The sequence below is a fragment of the Prunus mume genome, linkage group LG2 (assembly GCF_029339155.1).
Source record: "Prunus mume cultivar Tortuosa linkage group LG2, ASM2933915v1, whole genome shotgun sequence".
Classification (NCBI taxonomy): Eukaryota; Viridiplantae; Streptophyta; class Magnoliopsida; order Rosales; family Rosaceae; genus Prunus; species Prunus mume.
The window spans coordinates 3,842,905-3,857,024 of record NC_142699.1 but is presented as its reverse complement, the minus strand read 5'-3'; the positions used below and the strand labels follow the sequence as shown (position 1 = coordinate 3,857,024).

Here is a 14,120-nt window from a genome sequence, read left to right as displayed (position 1 = left end):
GCTTTGCTGGAGGAAGAAAATCAGAGCCGTCATGGTTCACGAGAAAATCAGAGCCGCCATGGAATGTTTTGAATAAAAAGGAATGTTGTTAAATATTTTCTTCATTCACTAAAAAAAAAATGAATACAACTCATAAAATAAAATACATGAATTACAACTACTTTTTAAATAAAACAAAAAATACAATGAAATGAAAGGCAAGCAAACTAACTTAATGGTACAATGAAATGAAAGGCAAGCAAACTAACTTAATGGTTTTGATCATTTAACCAATCCGTGTTGCTAGGTCCATCGTCACGAAAAAGTCTTCGTCTCATAACATCCCTTCGTTCTAACTTCCAAAATTGTTTTGTTTCGGGGGACATATGGGTTGTATCCATAGTCATGGTTTCCCGATCATTTTTTTCGATCTTTCCTTGGCGTACATACTCCCTTTCTTTTGCATATTCTACTTCCATTGCCCTATCGTGCTCTTGTTGTTTCATATCCATTTCAATTCTCATGGCTTGCATCTTTGAAAGCTCCTCCAAATATTTAGATGTATTCTTGGTAGAATTACTCCATCTCTTCACCTACTTAGATAATGCATGATCCGTACGGGTCGAACCAATTACCATTTCACAAAATTCCTGATGAATTTTTTTCCACATATGACAGAATTTGATCTCATTGCCCGTTACGGGACAATGACTAACTTGGAGTCAAACCTCACACAAGCTAATATCTTCCGTCATGCTCCATGCCCCTCCTCCGGTTTCACTAGAAGAACCCATAATATAATAAATGAAAAAACAACTTGAAAGTGAAAAAAAAATTGAGTAGAAAGTGAAAAATAGTAGAAGGAGAAGAAAATGTATGAGGAGTTTGTGTTAAAAGTGAAGAGTATTGGTTGGTATTTATAGAAGAAAAAAAAAATTCAGTATTTTTTTTTGTATTTTTTTAAAAAAAAATTTGATTTTTTTCATTTTTTATTGAGCAAAAATTGCATGCCGTTGGATTACTTGGAAAAAAGGATCGAGAGCCGAAGCTTCCACGTGGCGAGAGCCGTTGGGGTTGCTTTTCGATTTTTTTATTCGCGAAAAAATGTCTGCTGTTGGATATATTTAAAAGTCGATCGGATGGCCCAGAGAAGACACGTGAAAGAGAGCCGCGGTCATCAGAAGCGTCAAATTTTTTGAAAGTTGGCTCGCAATGCTATAAAAAATTTAAACCCAGCCGGCGTGATGACGTTAGCAACATGCGGGCTCGCTCGAGCCAGCCGTATGTGGGCCCCACCGCTTGCCCTGGCAGCTTCTTGTTGCTGGAAACCACATTTTGGGTTTACCTCCCCCAACCTTCCCTTGGGCCCTTGCTGCCAATGCTCTAAGAGAAAACTACATGTTCGATTTCTTGATTTGAGAGCTTCATTAGAAGCCAAAGCCAGATAGAGCAAGCATAATCATCAATATCGGTATCAAAAAGGGCTCCTAGCAATCGGCAAATTACCTATGTCGTTATTAAAACGAGATAAAGAGTATACCACTCAATTCCTTCCCATACTGAAGTATCCAGTACAATCTCCTTTCCACTAGGCCTCGTTTGGTTTATAGGAAATGAGGCGTGGGGATGAGAAATCAATTGTTTTCCCATGTTTGGTGAGTTCAGGCATAGGAAATGATTGTCTGACACATGGAAAAGTAAGGGGAGAAAGTGAAGTCCTCCTTCTAAATTGGGTTTTATTTTCCCTCCTTATGGGAAAGTTTGGAAAAATGAGCCAACATTCAATACATATTTTATATGACCATTTTGTCCCCATTAACAATTTAGAATTACAATATATCATTAAATGCAATCTTTTTTTATTTGATTTAATATAGGTATAATTAGAAAATTATACAAACTTTTGTTTTCCATTCATACTCAAAACAAATATGGAAAAGAAATAAAGTGAAATCTCCCGGTTACTTTCTCGGCATTACCAAACGTGAGAAATGAAATCTTCTATTTCTCATCCCTTGGGAAATGATATAGAAAGTGATTTCCCCTCAAATCCGTTCGTGAATCAAACGGGTCATAGGAATCCAACACCCAAACTCTGTGAAAATCAAATCTTGGCTTCTCCTCCAACAAGTAAACCCTAATCCTCAGGAAAGTAGAACCCCAAAGCTATGAGATAGATCTAACCAAATCAGAGAAGATTCAACACACAATCAAGGTAGAATTTTGAATCGTGGGTATGGGCAATGGCGATCCAGGAATATTTACAAGGGTGGGCTATTTTATTTTATTTTTTGTTGGGATCAATTATAAACTCTAATTTTAAATAAATAAATATATCAAAGCAAGTATGGATCCAATTTTACAACGAGCATTCATATATGGCATATCAATGTCATAATTTTTGCAAAATGATTCCACATTCTCTTAAAAAATAGATGAAATGTACAATAGTGAAGTGAAAGGAGAGCCTATGATTCCTCTTGCCTTCTTATCAAGTTCAATAATATGAAAATGTAGAGTTATGGTAGCAGAGAGAAAAAAGAACATAGAAGCCAAGCTGACTTTAATTCCTTCCTGATTGAAATTCCCACCATTTCTTTTGCATTAAATATCTCATGTTGTGCAAAGGACCCATTAGTGTAGTGGTTTGAAGTATTTACTCCTTCAGGCAAGGTGAATGTGTTGATATTAAAACAAGAAAAGACATGCACACATGGGCTAATATCCTAATATTTATATGTTACGGTGGTGGGCTAATATTTATTATAGTAGAAATAACCTCACAAAATTTCATTGGCTCTCTCGTACTCTCACTTTTCGCTTTCTCTTAGTACTTGGTAAGGGTGTCATATGTGGACCTTCATATTAGCCACATGATTTATCTAAATAGTAACTTCACTTAAGTTTAATGAAATAATCATGTGACTAATATAAAAGTCCACATAAAGGGTCTATATATGGCACCTCTCACTACAGAATTTCGCTTTGAGGGAATATGACTATCAAAATCTAATTTTATTGTCCATCAAGCTCCCAACTGAAAAATGGGTTAGGCCAAAGTTCACACAAGCCCATTCCAGCTCTAACATCTAAAATTCTTAACCCATAGCATAGCCCATAGTTTCAAGTTACGAGTGGGCTAAACTGCCACTGGGCTTGTGAGTATCCTTATTTCACATATAAATTTTTATAAACTTCTGTCCCACTATTCTTCAACACAATGAATTCTCTTGCTGCAAAGTTATTTCGTTCATTCCTGTTTGAGTAGGTATGAGTACAACCATGCTACAAAATCAAGAATTTTAAGAGATGGGAACTTATAACTTGGATCCTAAAACAATTATCTGACACCTAGGGTAAGAGTTCAATTATCACCCACTCTCTTGTCCGAAAGAAAAAGGCTGACAGAGAGAGAGGAGGAAGAAGAAGTGCCTCGGTGCATGCTTCTATGTTCCCTCCTCTCTTCTCGTCTTTTCTTTTCTATTTGTTTTTTTCTTTTGGATTAGTGAATAAAAATCCGTTGTGATGACTTGGTCAGAGCCATTCCCAGATATGAGTTCCCACCCACAAACTATTTTTGGCTAATTCCCTCATTCCAATTATTAATTGGTGTATTTTGGCATGGCATGAAGCATTTGTTGTCATTTAGTAAGTGTTTGCAACTTTATTTCCTCCTATACCCCTTGAAAAGTCAGAGCGAGCATCTTTTTGTACTGTTTTTGGCTAATTTCCCTCATTCCAATTCTATAATTGGCAGTACAAATGCCCAAATATATGCCGTTGTAAGTTGTTCATCACATAAACAAACAAAAATGTGATTTTCAAAATGCATATGCGATGATCGTTACATATTCCTCTTGTTATTCAACCGTGACCAACTGATCGTACAGATATTTATGTTCCTGGCTTCTACCATTCAAACTCTCTCAATTTTGCTACACCACTGCCAATGAGGTATGCTTCCGTGTGAAAAATAGCCAAGACCAATTCATGTCATTTTCTAACTTGTGCATGCCCAACATTGTTAGCGTTTTTGAACAAACAATATATATATGACTAAGCTTTGTGCTTTGACTCATGCACTAAAAGCTAGGGTTTGACCACAGCAAACCCTCTCCCAAAAGAATTACAAAGAATGTTTTTTTATTTGTTTCAAATTCTCTTTGCCTCCACTCCGTAGAGTTCATAGCTTCTTGGACTTCTTTCCCACCTCCCCCTTCTCACTTCCCGATTAGTCGTTGTTCAATTAAGAATTACGTACCGATTTTAATTGGAGGAGAGGCCCAACTAACCCTAATAGTCAAACCGCAAAAACATTCACATAAATGGGTAAAAAAACAAATGTCAACCCCACTATTAAGTTGGAGAGAGAGAGTGGCATCTATTATTTGCTTCCCTTTCATTTCAGATATCAAAGATACTTTCCAATCTTGAAGCATTATGAGGCATTTGGTTGAGCTGCTTTTTGTAGCCCCCTATCATCCACGTGTTGTGCATCAAAGCCACAGTGATGTTGTGTGTCCTCCCATTCATGCGTTTATATATATATATTTAGAAAGGAAAAATAAATGGGAAAAGAAAAAAGAGGTTTGTAGTATTTGATTACTTGTTCACATTTTGATCAATATCTTTATTTATTTTTGGTAATATTTCACCGAGTTTGGTGATTCGATTTGTACTGAACTGCAGTTAAGTTCAAACTAATTTTTATGAGTCTTATTATTCAAAAAAGACTTGTAAAACATAATACGTTAGATTATTGTCTAATTTAATAAGTTCAAAACCTCTCGTTTTAATTGAAATAATCAAACTCGGAACAATACGATCCACCAAACTTGACCTTATTACGGCCTAATCGGGAATAGTGGGAAAGAGAAGTGCGTGGCTCATCTTCTATCACAACTAAACTTCTTATCACCGTTTTATAAATTGACATGATATTATAAAATGGTGTGCTATAGTGAGAAACACAAAGTGGGCCAACAAAGACCAACAATTTTTGGTAGTTTATTGAAACATTCCAAGATGATGGGTCGGTTCTTATCTGGAGAAACTGAAAACATAATCATCTATAAGAGACAAAGGAGAAAGAGCCTCCCCACCCACCCCTTATTTTATTTTCAAACTTCGATGGTTCTGTAGCTCACGTTGCCCTACAAAAGACTGTTTGTTCCCTTTGAGTGTACCATGCCCCACTATAAAATTAAAAAACCCTACAACGTGTAGGCCCCTTAGTGGATGTTTTAGTGAAAATAATAATAGATAAAAGAAGGTAAGAGAGAGAGAGAGAGAGAGAGAGAGAGAGAGAGAGAGAGTTAAAATGGTCCATGCAAAGCAGGGCACCGTGCAGGGGACCCCTATGGAAAATCCATTACGGCACTGCAGTCTGTTCTTGAAAGAAACACGATTGGCATCTTTGAATGTTGCACGATCGAAGTTTTTTGGATTTTTATATATTGAGTAGGGTGCTTCTGGTCAGCACGGCAATGCTATATATTATGGTATAGTCTGTCGAAAGCTATATAGGGTTTGTGCTTGTGGGTGCAGCAAGAGAGTGGGGAGTGCACGGTTGGAGCTCCCATGGCTTTTCCCTTTATGCATTATATAATTTTTCACTTTTCAAACATATATATATATATATTTTTCTCTTATGAGGACGTTTGGACGTTATTACCATACCGAATGTCATGTATTTTCTTCTCCTCTCCTTGTTTTCTTTCTTATTTATAATAATGTCCGCATGATAATAACATCCGGACGTCCACATGGTTATATACATATCCATTTCATGAACATGAAATTCTATACAGATATCACCTCCTACTAATGTACAATTAGGGGTTAAGTAATGAAATACTTAAGCTATACATATATACATTTGAATGCATTTATGCTTGTGTAAGTGGTCTTTTTCTTTCCTTCTTCTTTCATATATGTGTCCATTAGAAAATGAGGATTCGAACATCAGATATAAGTATAAATGCTTTTAACTACTAAAGTTATAAGCCCTCGCTATAAGATTGCGCATATGGAGAGCTATTATAAAGGGACGAGGAAATACACAAGAGACATGGAAGAATTGTAAAGTACCAAAACTAAAGACCAAAAGAGGCCATTATGTAAATCATATGAGTATAGGATGATCCGTGAGAGCATTTCCACCCATTTGTCATGGCAAAAGATAAGGGGAGGTAAGGGTTGTTAATATTCACATCAATAGTGTATGCCCTAGCAATTTTTTTTGTTAGTTTTCCACCCATTGCCATGGCAACACAAGGATAACCATTATATCACATGATATATACAGAGATGAATTTGTCTAGAGTTTTGGTGTGAGAAGTGACGAATATGGCTAGGTATTTATAATATAAAAAAATTCTGAATTTTTTGATTTTTTTTTTCAATTTTTATTTTTATTTAAATTGACTGCTGACATCACAATGACATCAATATTAAGTCATCTTGTTAAGGTAGTAGCTCAGACAAGTCTTGCCTTGGGTCTTGTCCAAACTTGTGAAACCCAACGCTTGCCTTGGAAAGCCTTGGTCACTGGAAAAGAGATTGGGGGCCTAGGGGGCCTTTGCCCGAGCTATGCCCTCCCGCTGGAACTGCTCTGAGGTGTTATGTATCTTTGACAAACCAATACTTTTTTTTTTGGTCAATGACAAACTAGTACTGAATTTGTTCTTTTCTTTGTGTTGTGTGTTGACAAGTGGTAGTTCTTTGTTGGATGTTTGGATATTGGGCTCCACCTAGTTGTGTCTACATCGAGCATGTTTCGAATGGTACAAGTCCTATGTCAGTCCAATTATATGTCATGTAATGGTTTCAGTCGTAAAGGTATTAGAGTATATGGATACCATGAATATAATGTTTAGAGTCGTCTAATTATACTCCAGCAAATAGATGACTACAATATTGTATTTCATAAACGCTGATATTTTCTAAAAGTTCTTATAAAATTAATATTATTTATTTATAAGTTTGACTTACATTGTTGGTACATTCTTTAATGGTCACCAATGGCGGACTTGCACCTCCTCTTGCCGGAAAAGTTATTGAAGAAGCTGGAAATTGCCCCTCAGCTGGTGTGCTGAGCCCGGGCAAGAGGCTCTCTGTATTGTTATTTTCCTGATTAGGCTATCTGTATTTGTATAATCAGTAGCAAGTTTAAGTAAGAAGACGTTGTGCGACACACGACTCGAGGTATGATTAATTATGATTGATCTGTTTAATTGATAATTTGATATGCATTTTGATTAGATTAATTGGTTTTGATTTTGGTTAGATTAAGAGCATTTGAAATATATATATATATATATATATATATATTAGAGCTTTTAGCCTTTTAAATATTGCACTTCCGTTGAAAAATTTCTAAATCATCCACTAATGATCACTATTAGAAACACGAGAATAAACCACTATATTGCCACATGTTGATCATTACAACAAAGGGCACATATTCAAAATGGCCACAGTGAAATGAATACGAATGAGTGGATTACATCATTGTGTCAAGAAGTAGGAAATAGAGGTTTTTTGAGTCAATATTGATCCCCATTTTCTCACTCCTTATATGTTTGTCTTCCTCAATCCATCTATTTATCACAAAGATGTAAATTGCGAACTCATTTCCAAACAAATTAAACACTTGAGCTTAGTGGTTTTCTAACCAGAATTAAGGGTAAAACCCATGTAATAAAGTACAAGCCAGTAATTTTACCCTAACAAAAAAAAGATGGAGCTAAAAAAAAAAACAAAACAAAAACAAAGACAATGACATTGACAAGGAATGCAAGTACAGGGTAAAAGTTGCTGCGGCTACAAAGCCAATGGATAAGAATTAGGCCATAGCTAGGTCAGAATTCTACTGTAAATCACGACTTTTGGGAAGTTTTTTTTTTCCAGGTGGAGGCATAAACAGAAGAGTCGGTGGGTTACCCTCATCGATGGAGATGTACAAAATGTACACCCTTTTTATATAATTTGTTTGTTTAGGGCATTTTGGCCTACAAGAAAAAAAGAAAAAAGAAAAAAGAAAAAAGAAAAAAAGGGAATCCCTAAATCTATATGAATTGGTGTTTGACACAAATTAAAGCCATTCTTGTGCATGCCTTCCTTTCTTTGCCTAGAGCAGAAAAGGTCCTCATTCTCTCAATACTTGTTATGATAAAAGCATTCATGCATTTCATGTAGTGGCCACTGCCCCAATAAAGCCTTTAATTTCCTTTCACTTATACCACCAACTGCCCTCTCTCTCTCTCTCTCTCTCTCTCTCTCTCTCTCTCTCTCTCTGTGGGAGGGTGGTTTTTGATAAGACACTTATGTTCTTAATTTGCCACATTAAGCAATTAACTTCTTTAATTAAGCAAACAACCAACTTTTGTTGTTGAATTAATTCCTTTGGTGCAATGCAATGAAAACCCTACCACTAATTCATTGGGGCGGTTTGATTTTGCCATGTTTCTTATTAGTCCTTTTCTTAATCCATGGAAAATTGTTCTTTTGGCACATAATGTGATGCCATTGGCTACTTAACTTAACAAAAGTAGTCTGAGATGCTCGACACGTGTCGAATTGTCAACGGTCTCCAAAAAATAAATACATATTATATATTTATGAAATGTACGTGGCCTGAATTTGTTCGATTCCAATTTCCATTTTCACTATGATGGGTTGGACAATGATGGTTTTGATTGATATATCCCAGCAATAAATTTGTAAGGAGATTCCCTTGCAAAAAGAATACCATTTTTATAAGGCTTAAAAGATGAGGAACACCATGCATGCTTTGATTGAAGATAATATATGTTTAAGGAAAGCACAACTATATAAAATAAATACAAAACAAATGCCAAAAACCCACTTATGTTTTCTACAATGATATTGTACTTAATGTGGTTGAAAACTTTGTTGAGCTGATTTGGCAATCTACATTTATAAAATGAGGCTTTATTTTTATTTAATTTTTTACATAAGTGATCTGGAATTCTTCTTGATCACTTAAATTACAAATCCCTTCCATTTTAAAAACGAGGCCTAGAACACCCTAAGGTCAAGCAGTGAGATGTCTGCTAAGAGTGTAAAGAAAACCCTAATAATATAGGCCCTTCCACAAGTGTCACTAAAGCGAGGTGGAATGCATGCCTTATTTGAAGTGGAATGCCTCTGCTTTTTTAGGTCAATGACATGCTATCCAATAGCTAGCCATTAATTTAAAGAAAATATTTCTCTATTTATCAGGTAAGTAGAACTTCATACATTTTTGTCAATAGCAGTGTGATATGTGTGCATGAATTTTTCTTTTTCTATTTTTAATAAATTATTTTACACATGTGTCAAACTATGATTCTGTTATCTACCCATAATTTTTGTGGATCATGTTTAATGTGAATTCAAAACTAGTCTAGAGATAATGGACCTAGGCTTACCTGAGATGCTCTTAGGATTATATAAATTCTTTTATTATTCATTATATTACTTGGACATCCAGGTGGCTACTTATGATTTTGACAAATGTATGATTTTATTTAGACATACCATCTGAATAATAAATTATTATGCGCCACGATGTTTAGTCAACACAAATTATAACATGTGTGCTGAGTCAAGAATTCATCATTTACAATTTGTGGTTTATATACAGATAAATTTTACATGTTTTCATACTGTCATCAAATATTGTCTCGACTAAGAAAGAATGCAGACTTACTTTCAAGTTCTTATTCATTGTATATGCGAGTCAAATTGAACACGGCTGATTAGTTTTGACATCAATATAAAATAAAATAACACAAACATGCATGAAAGGTCAACGAGGTTCAAACACAGACTAATTGAGAAGATATGAATAAATTAAAGGATTTTTATCACAAAGTGGTGCTTGGAACTTTTAAAAGTCTTCATTTTAATTTTCAAACTTCTAAATCAATTTTATTTTTTGGTCTACACATCAATTTAGTCTTTATTATCGCATTCTGACAAAATTTTTGATAAAATTGGTTACATATTATTACGTGATCCTAACTTTAAAGAGATATTGTCATTTAAATACAACACATATTTTACTCAATAACACCATATTATCTCCATTTAGGGCTTCACATTTAGAGTCCCATCAACGAGAGCAAATAGCCTTGTTAAGCAAAATGCGTGAGCTTTTATTTTGTGTCTTGGGTACCCTTTAAAGTTGATTAAGGATCATATTGATTAATTTGAAAGTTAAAGAACTCAAATAAGGACTTGTAAAAAATATTAAAGACCATTTGTGATAAAAACCCTAAATTAAATACTATTGCATTATTGTTTGTAAAATTTTATGATTGATATAATGCCCTTGGATTGGAACCCATCTAATCTTTCCTCTTTTTCTTTCTAAAATATATGTATATTAAAAAACACAAAAAATACAAGTGAAATGTCAGAAGTGGGATTTGAACCCACGCCCTCGTTAGAGGACCAGAACTTGAGTCTGGCGCCTTAGACCACTCGGCCATCCTGACGAGGTCATGTTTGTGATAATCTGCGCATCTTTTGGTACAAGTACCGAGTGATTGGGAACAGACGAACATAAATTCTACTTTCGTTTTCTATTGCTATCAGATTTTATTTCTTTTCTTCCAATTTACTTGAACAAATGAAAATGGCACAATCAGCATATTTTTTTAGGAGTATCAAGTTCCACGAAATCAAACGTCATGGATGATCAATACTTATTTTGTCCAAATTTGATCTGTTTTTGGTCATTACTTTCCATTATTTTAATCCCACTATTTCATGTTAGGTTTAAATAAACCATGCATTGTGGTTGCCAAATATACATATAAAAGTACACTTTACCAAGTTAAATCATGTCGGTATCTTCCCCAAAAACAGGAAAATAATAAGTTTTATTTTGTGGGTATCTGAGCAAAGATGCACGTACTGAAAATGAAGTTTCACAATGACCTAAAAGATTAATTTTTAAAAAATAAATAAAGAAAAAGACAGAATATGATTTTCCAGCTTGCAACACAACCTGTAATTTGCAACCCAATTTGGGGGTTATTAATTCCCACTACGAAATCTAAGATATATATACCACCCATTATAAAGACAAGTGCTTGCCACAAAGTGCATGATGTTCGTGGAGTAATACTAGGATGGCTAGATAGATAGAGAAGTTTATTCTATAGAAACAAGATAAGAGGAAAGCTGATGATGAGAAGTGGCTGCAAGCACTAGCTGCTGGAAATTGCCATACCAAAAACCTAGACAAAAAGATAACAAATATTTTTTATGGCCTTATGTGCGCCACTTCAAATCATTAGCAAATTGGGGTGTTGTTGGAAGGGATCGTTGCTGGAAGCTTTGTTCGTGGTTCATGATTTAGGGTTTAGGGTTTAGGACAAAAAAGTATAAAAATGCTTATAGATCATAAAAGCGCTTTTTGAATAAGCACTTAGTATGTGCTTTTTTCAGGAAGTACTTTCAAGTGTTTTATAGTAAAAAAAAGTTCTCAACGTTTTATAGTTTAAAAAAAAAACGCTTATGAACAAAAGTGCTTCCTATAAAAGTAATCTCAAATGAGTTCTAAAATCGATTTTGATTTGAAGAAGCTCATTTCATAAATATAAAGATGCTTTTGTAAGGATTCTAATCCCAATTAATCATTAGCAAATGGGGTTTTCCCTTCCCTATACTGTCCTCACAAGATCTCTCCCTTGTCTTTGCGTGCATGTTTCTATGTTGAAGACATGAATTAAAATATGGAAATCAATTTAACTGGAATTGTTCTTAATCCATAATGTTTGTTGGGGAATGCTAGCAACCTTCTCTTCAACCTTCTCTTTTGGACCTTCTCACTTTCTTCATGACATGTGTCCATTTCCTTACACTTAAAATAATGTAATTAATGCATCAAACAAGCCATCATTAGTTTTCCAATTTTACCCTTATTAAATATATTGATTTTACTGTTTTCTTTAATTTATTCACACAAAAAAATTTACAAACTTCTTACCACCTTGTTAAAAATTAATTAAGAAAAAACGTTTTTTTTTATTAAAAAAAAAACTCTAAAGGCAATGAGACATTCAAATAAGACTTAAAAATTAAATAAGAAAAAACGTTACTTTTATTTTTTGTTGCCTGAAAGATTCCAAAGGAAGTAAGGAGAGACATTGGTTTAATCTAAAATTTGGTATGCTAGAATTTTAGGAATTTTTTTTTTCAAATAATCAAACTCCAAAGGCAGCAAGGGATATAAAAAATATAAATAAAACTATGAACTTCCTATGGAATCTGATTATTTGGGGTTATATATATATATATATATATATATAGTTGTCACTGAAAATTCTCTTTAACTTTATTTAGTAGTATAAAAAAATGCAATTAATGAACTTCCTTTTGAAGGAAGTCTTTTTTTTGTATAAAAATGTGATCTTTCTATTGAGTGTATTTTTAGGTCATTCTTTTGTGTTTAAAAAAATAGAATTTTTATCTCTGAAAAAGATAGACATTTTTTTTTTAACTGACATCTTTTATTATTTAATTGTTTACATATGGTAAGAGAGTTGTACAATTATTTTTGAACAAATTGAATGACAAAACATTTAATAAGGGTAAACTTGGAAAACAAATGTTAGTTTGTTTGATGCATTAGTTACATCGTTTTAAGTGAAGGAAAGTGACACATGTCATGAGGAAAAGGGAGAAGGTCCAAAGGAGAAGGTTAGAGAGAAGATTGCTAGCATTCCCCATGTTTGTTTCCAAGCTTGTTTGATTTTTGTTTTTATTTTTTGAAAAGCAGATGGAAGGAAGGTAGCTAGGCAGGATTATGATGGGTTGTGGGGAGTGGGAAACTGGTAATGCAGAGCCACTGTACCAAATTTTTGTCATCTGAGAAGTAGACACAGGCAATAATAGCTGGATTTTGTTTCTTCAATTAGAATCTGGGGCCCCCCCACACCCCATCCAATGCACCCCATACTTCTCTACTACCAATTATTGTCATCATTTTACATCTCTCTCTCTCTCTCTCTCTCTCTCTCTCTGTTATGCTAAGGTTTTTGTTTCCTTGTACCCTTTGTGTAATTTCTTCATGATGATTGAGTTTTTGGCATAAACAATGATGCTATAAGCAAAGTGGTGCTGAGTTACAATCACTTATGATAGAGAGTGTTTTAAATTGAAAATAGAAAAAACAAAACAAACAAAAAGCAAACAAACAAAGAAGCAAAAAATATATAAAAGATTAAGATGCATGCATGAAAAGATTTTTGCATGTTCTAAAAATGATCTGAAGCAGACTGTAACAAGAGAAAATGAATTATGAGATCAGATTACTGTAAATTTAACTTATACATTTAATCCTTTTTGAAAGATTCTAATATTTTAAGACCCTGCTTATGTTTTGTTTAAAAGAAAAAGTATACCAATAAATCTCCTTTTTTATTTTAAATGGTAAAGTGAATAAATACAATTTTCCAAAAGCCTTTAAGAGTTTGTGACTTTAGAAATGAAAACTAATTTCAACTTTCTTTCTTCTTCTTAGAAAATGAATATTCTATACTTCCATGTTTTCTTAAAGGTAATATTATTAGATGTGAACTTCAACCCATGAAGATGCTCAAGATCTTTTCAACTATTATGTACAGTTTTCATTTTTCAATGTGGGATAAACTCTCAACGCATAAAATAAACAAGACACGTTAGATATTCTGCTTATATGTATATATATATTTATATATATAGTATGTTTATATTTAATTAGATCTCTCTAAACAACTATATTTTGGTAATGAAGTATAGAATCTGCATAGGAAAAATATAAGTAATAATGAGTGTGAAAGATGCTAATTTCCCTTTTTAGGCAGCAAAGTTTTTGCCTTATTGGGAATACACCAAGAAGAAAGGTGCAAAGATCCTCTTTGCTGCGGCTCAGGAACAACCGACAATCAAACCATTTTCTCTCTCTATCTCTCTCTCTCTCTCTCTCTCTCTCTCTCTCTCTCTCTCATCTCTCTCAAAACATGCATGACCAACAAAAGGAAAACTAATTTAAATATTTTTACTCTACATAGTACAATGTTTAATACAACTAAGAAAAAAGAAAAGGGAATAAAAAGGGCTAGAATATATAATAAGAGATAAAA

The 14,120-nt window shown here is 33.9% G+C and overlaps 1 non-coding gene across 1 annotated transcript; it reads right to left on the bottom strand.

Moving 5' to 3' along the window:
* Positions 1 to 10,400: 10,400 nt before the first annotated feature.
* TRNAL-CAA (transfer RNA leucine (anticodon CAA)) lies at positions 10,401 to 10,484 on the bottom strand. The gene has a single exon. It is a non-coding gene; the product is annotated as a tRNA-Leu (tRNA).
* Between the last annotated feature and the right edge of the window lie 3,636 nt (positions 10,485 to 14,120).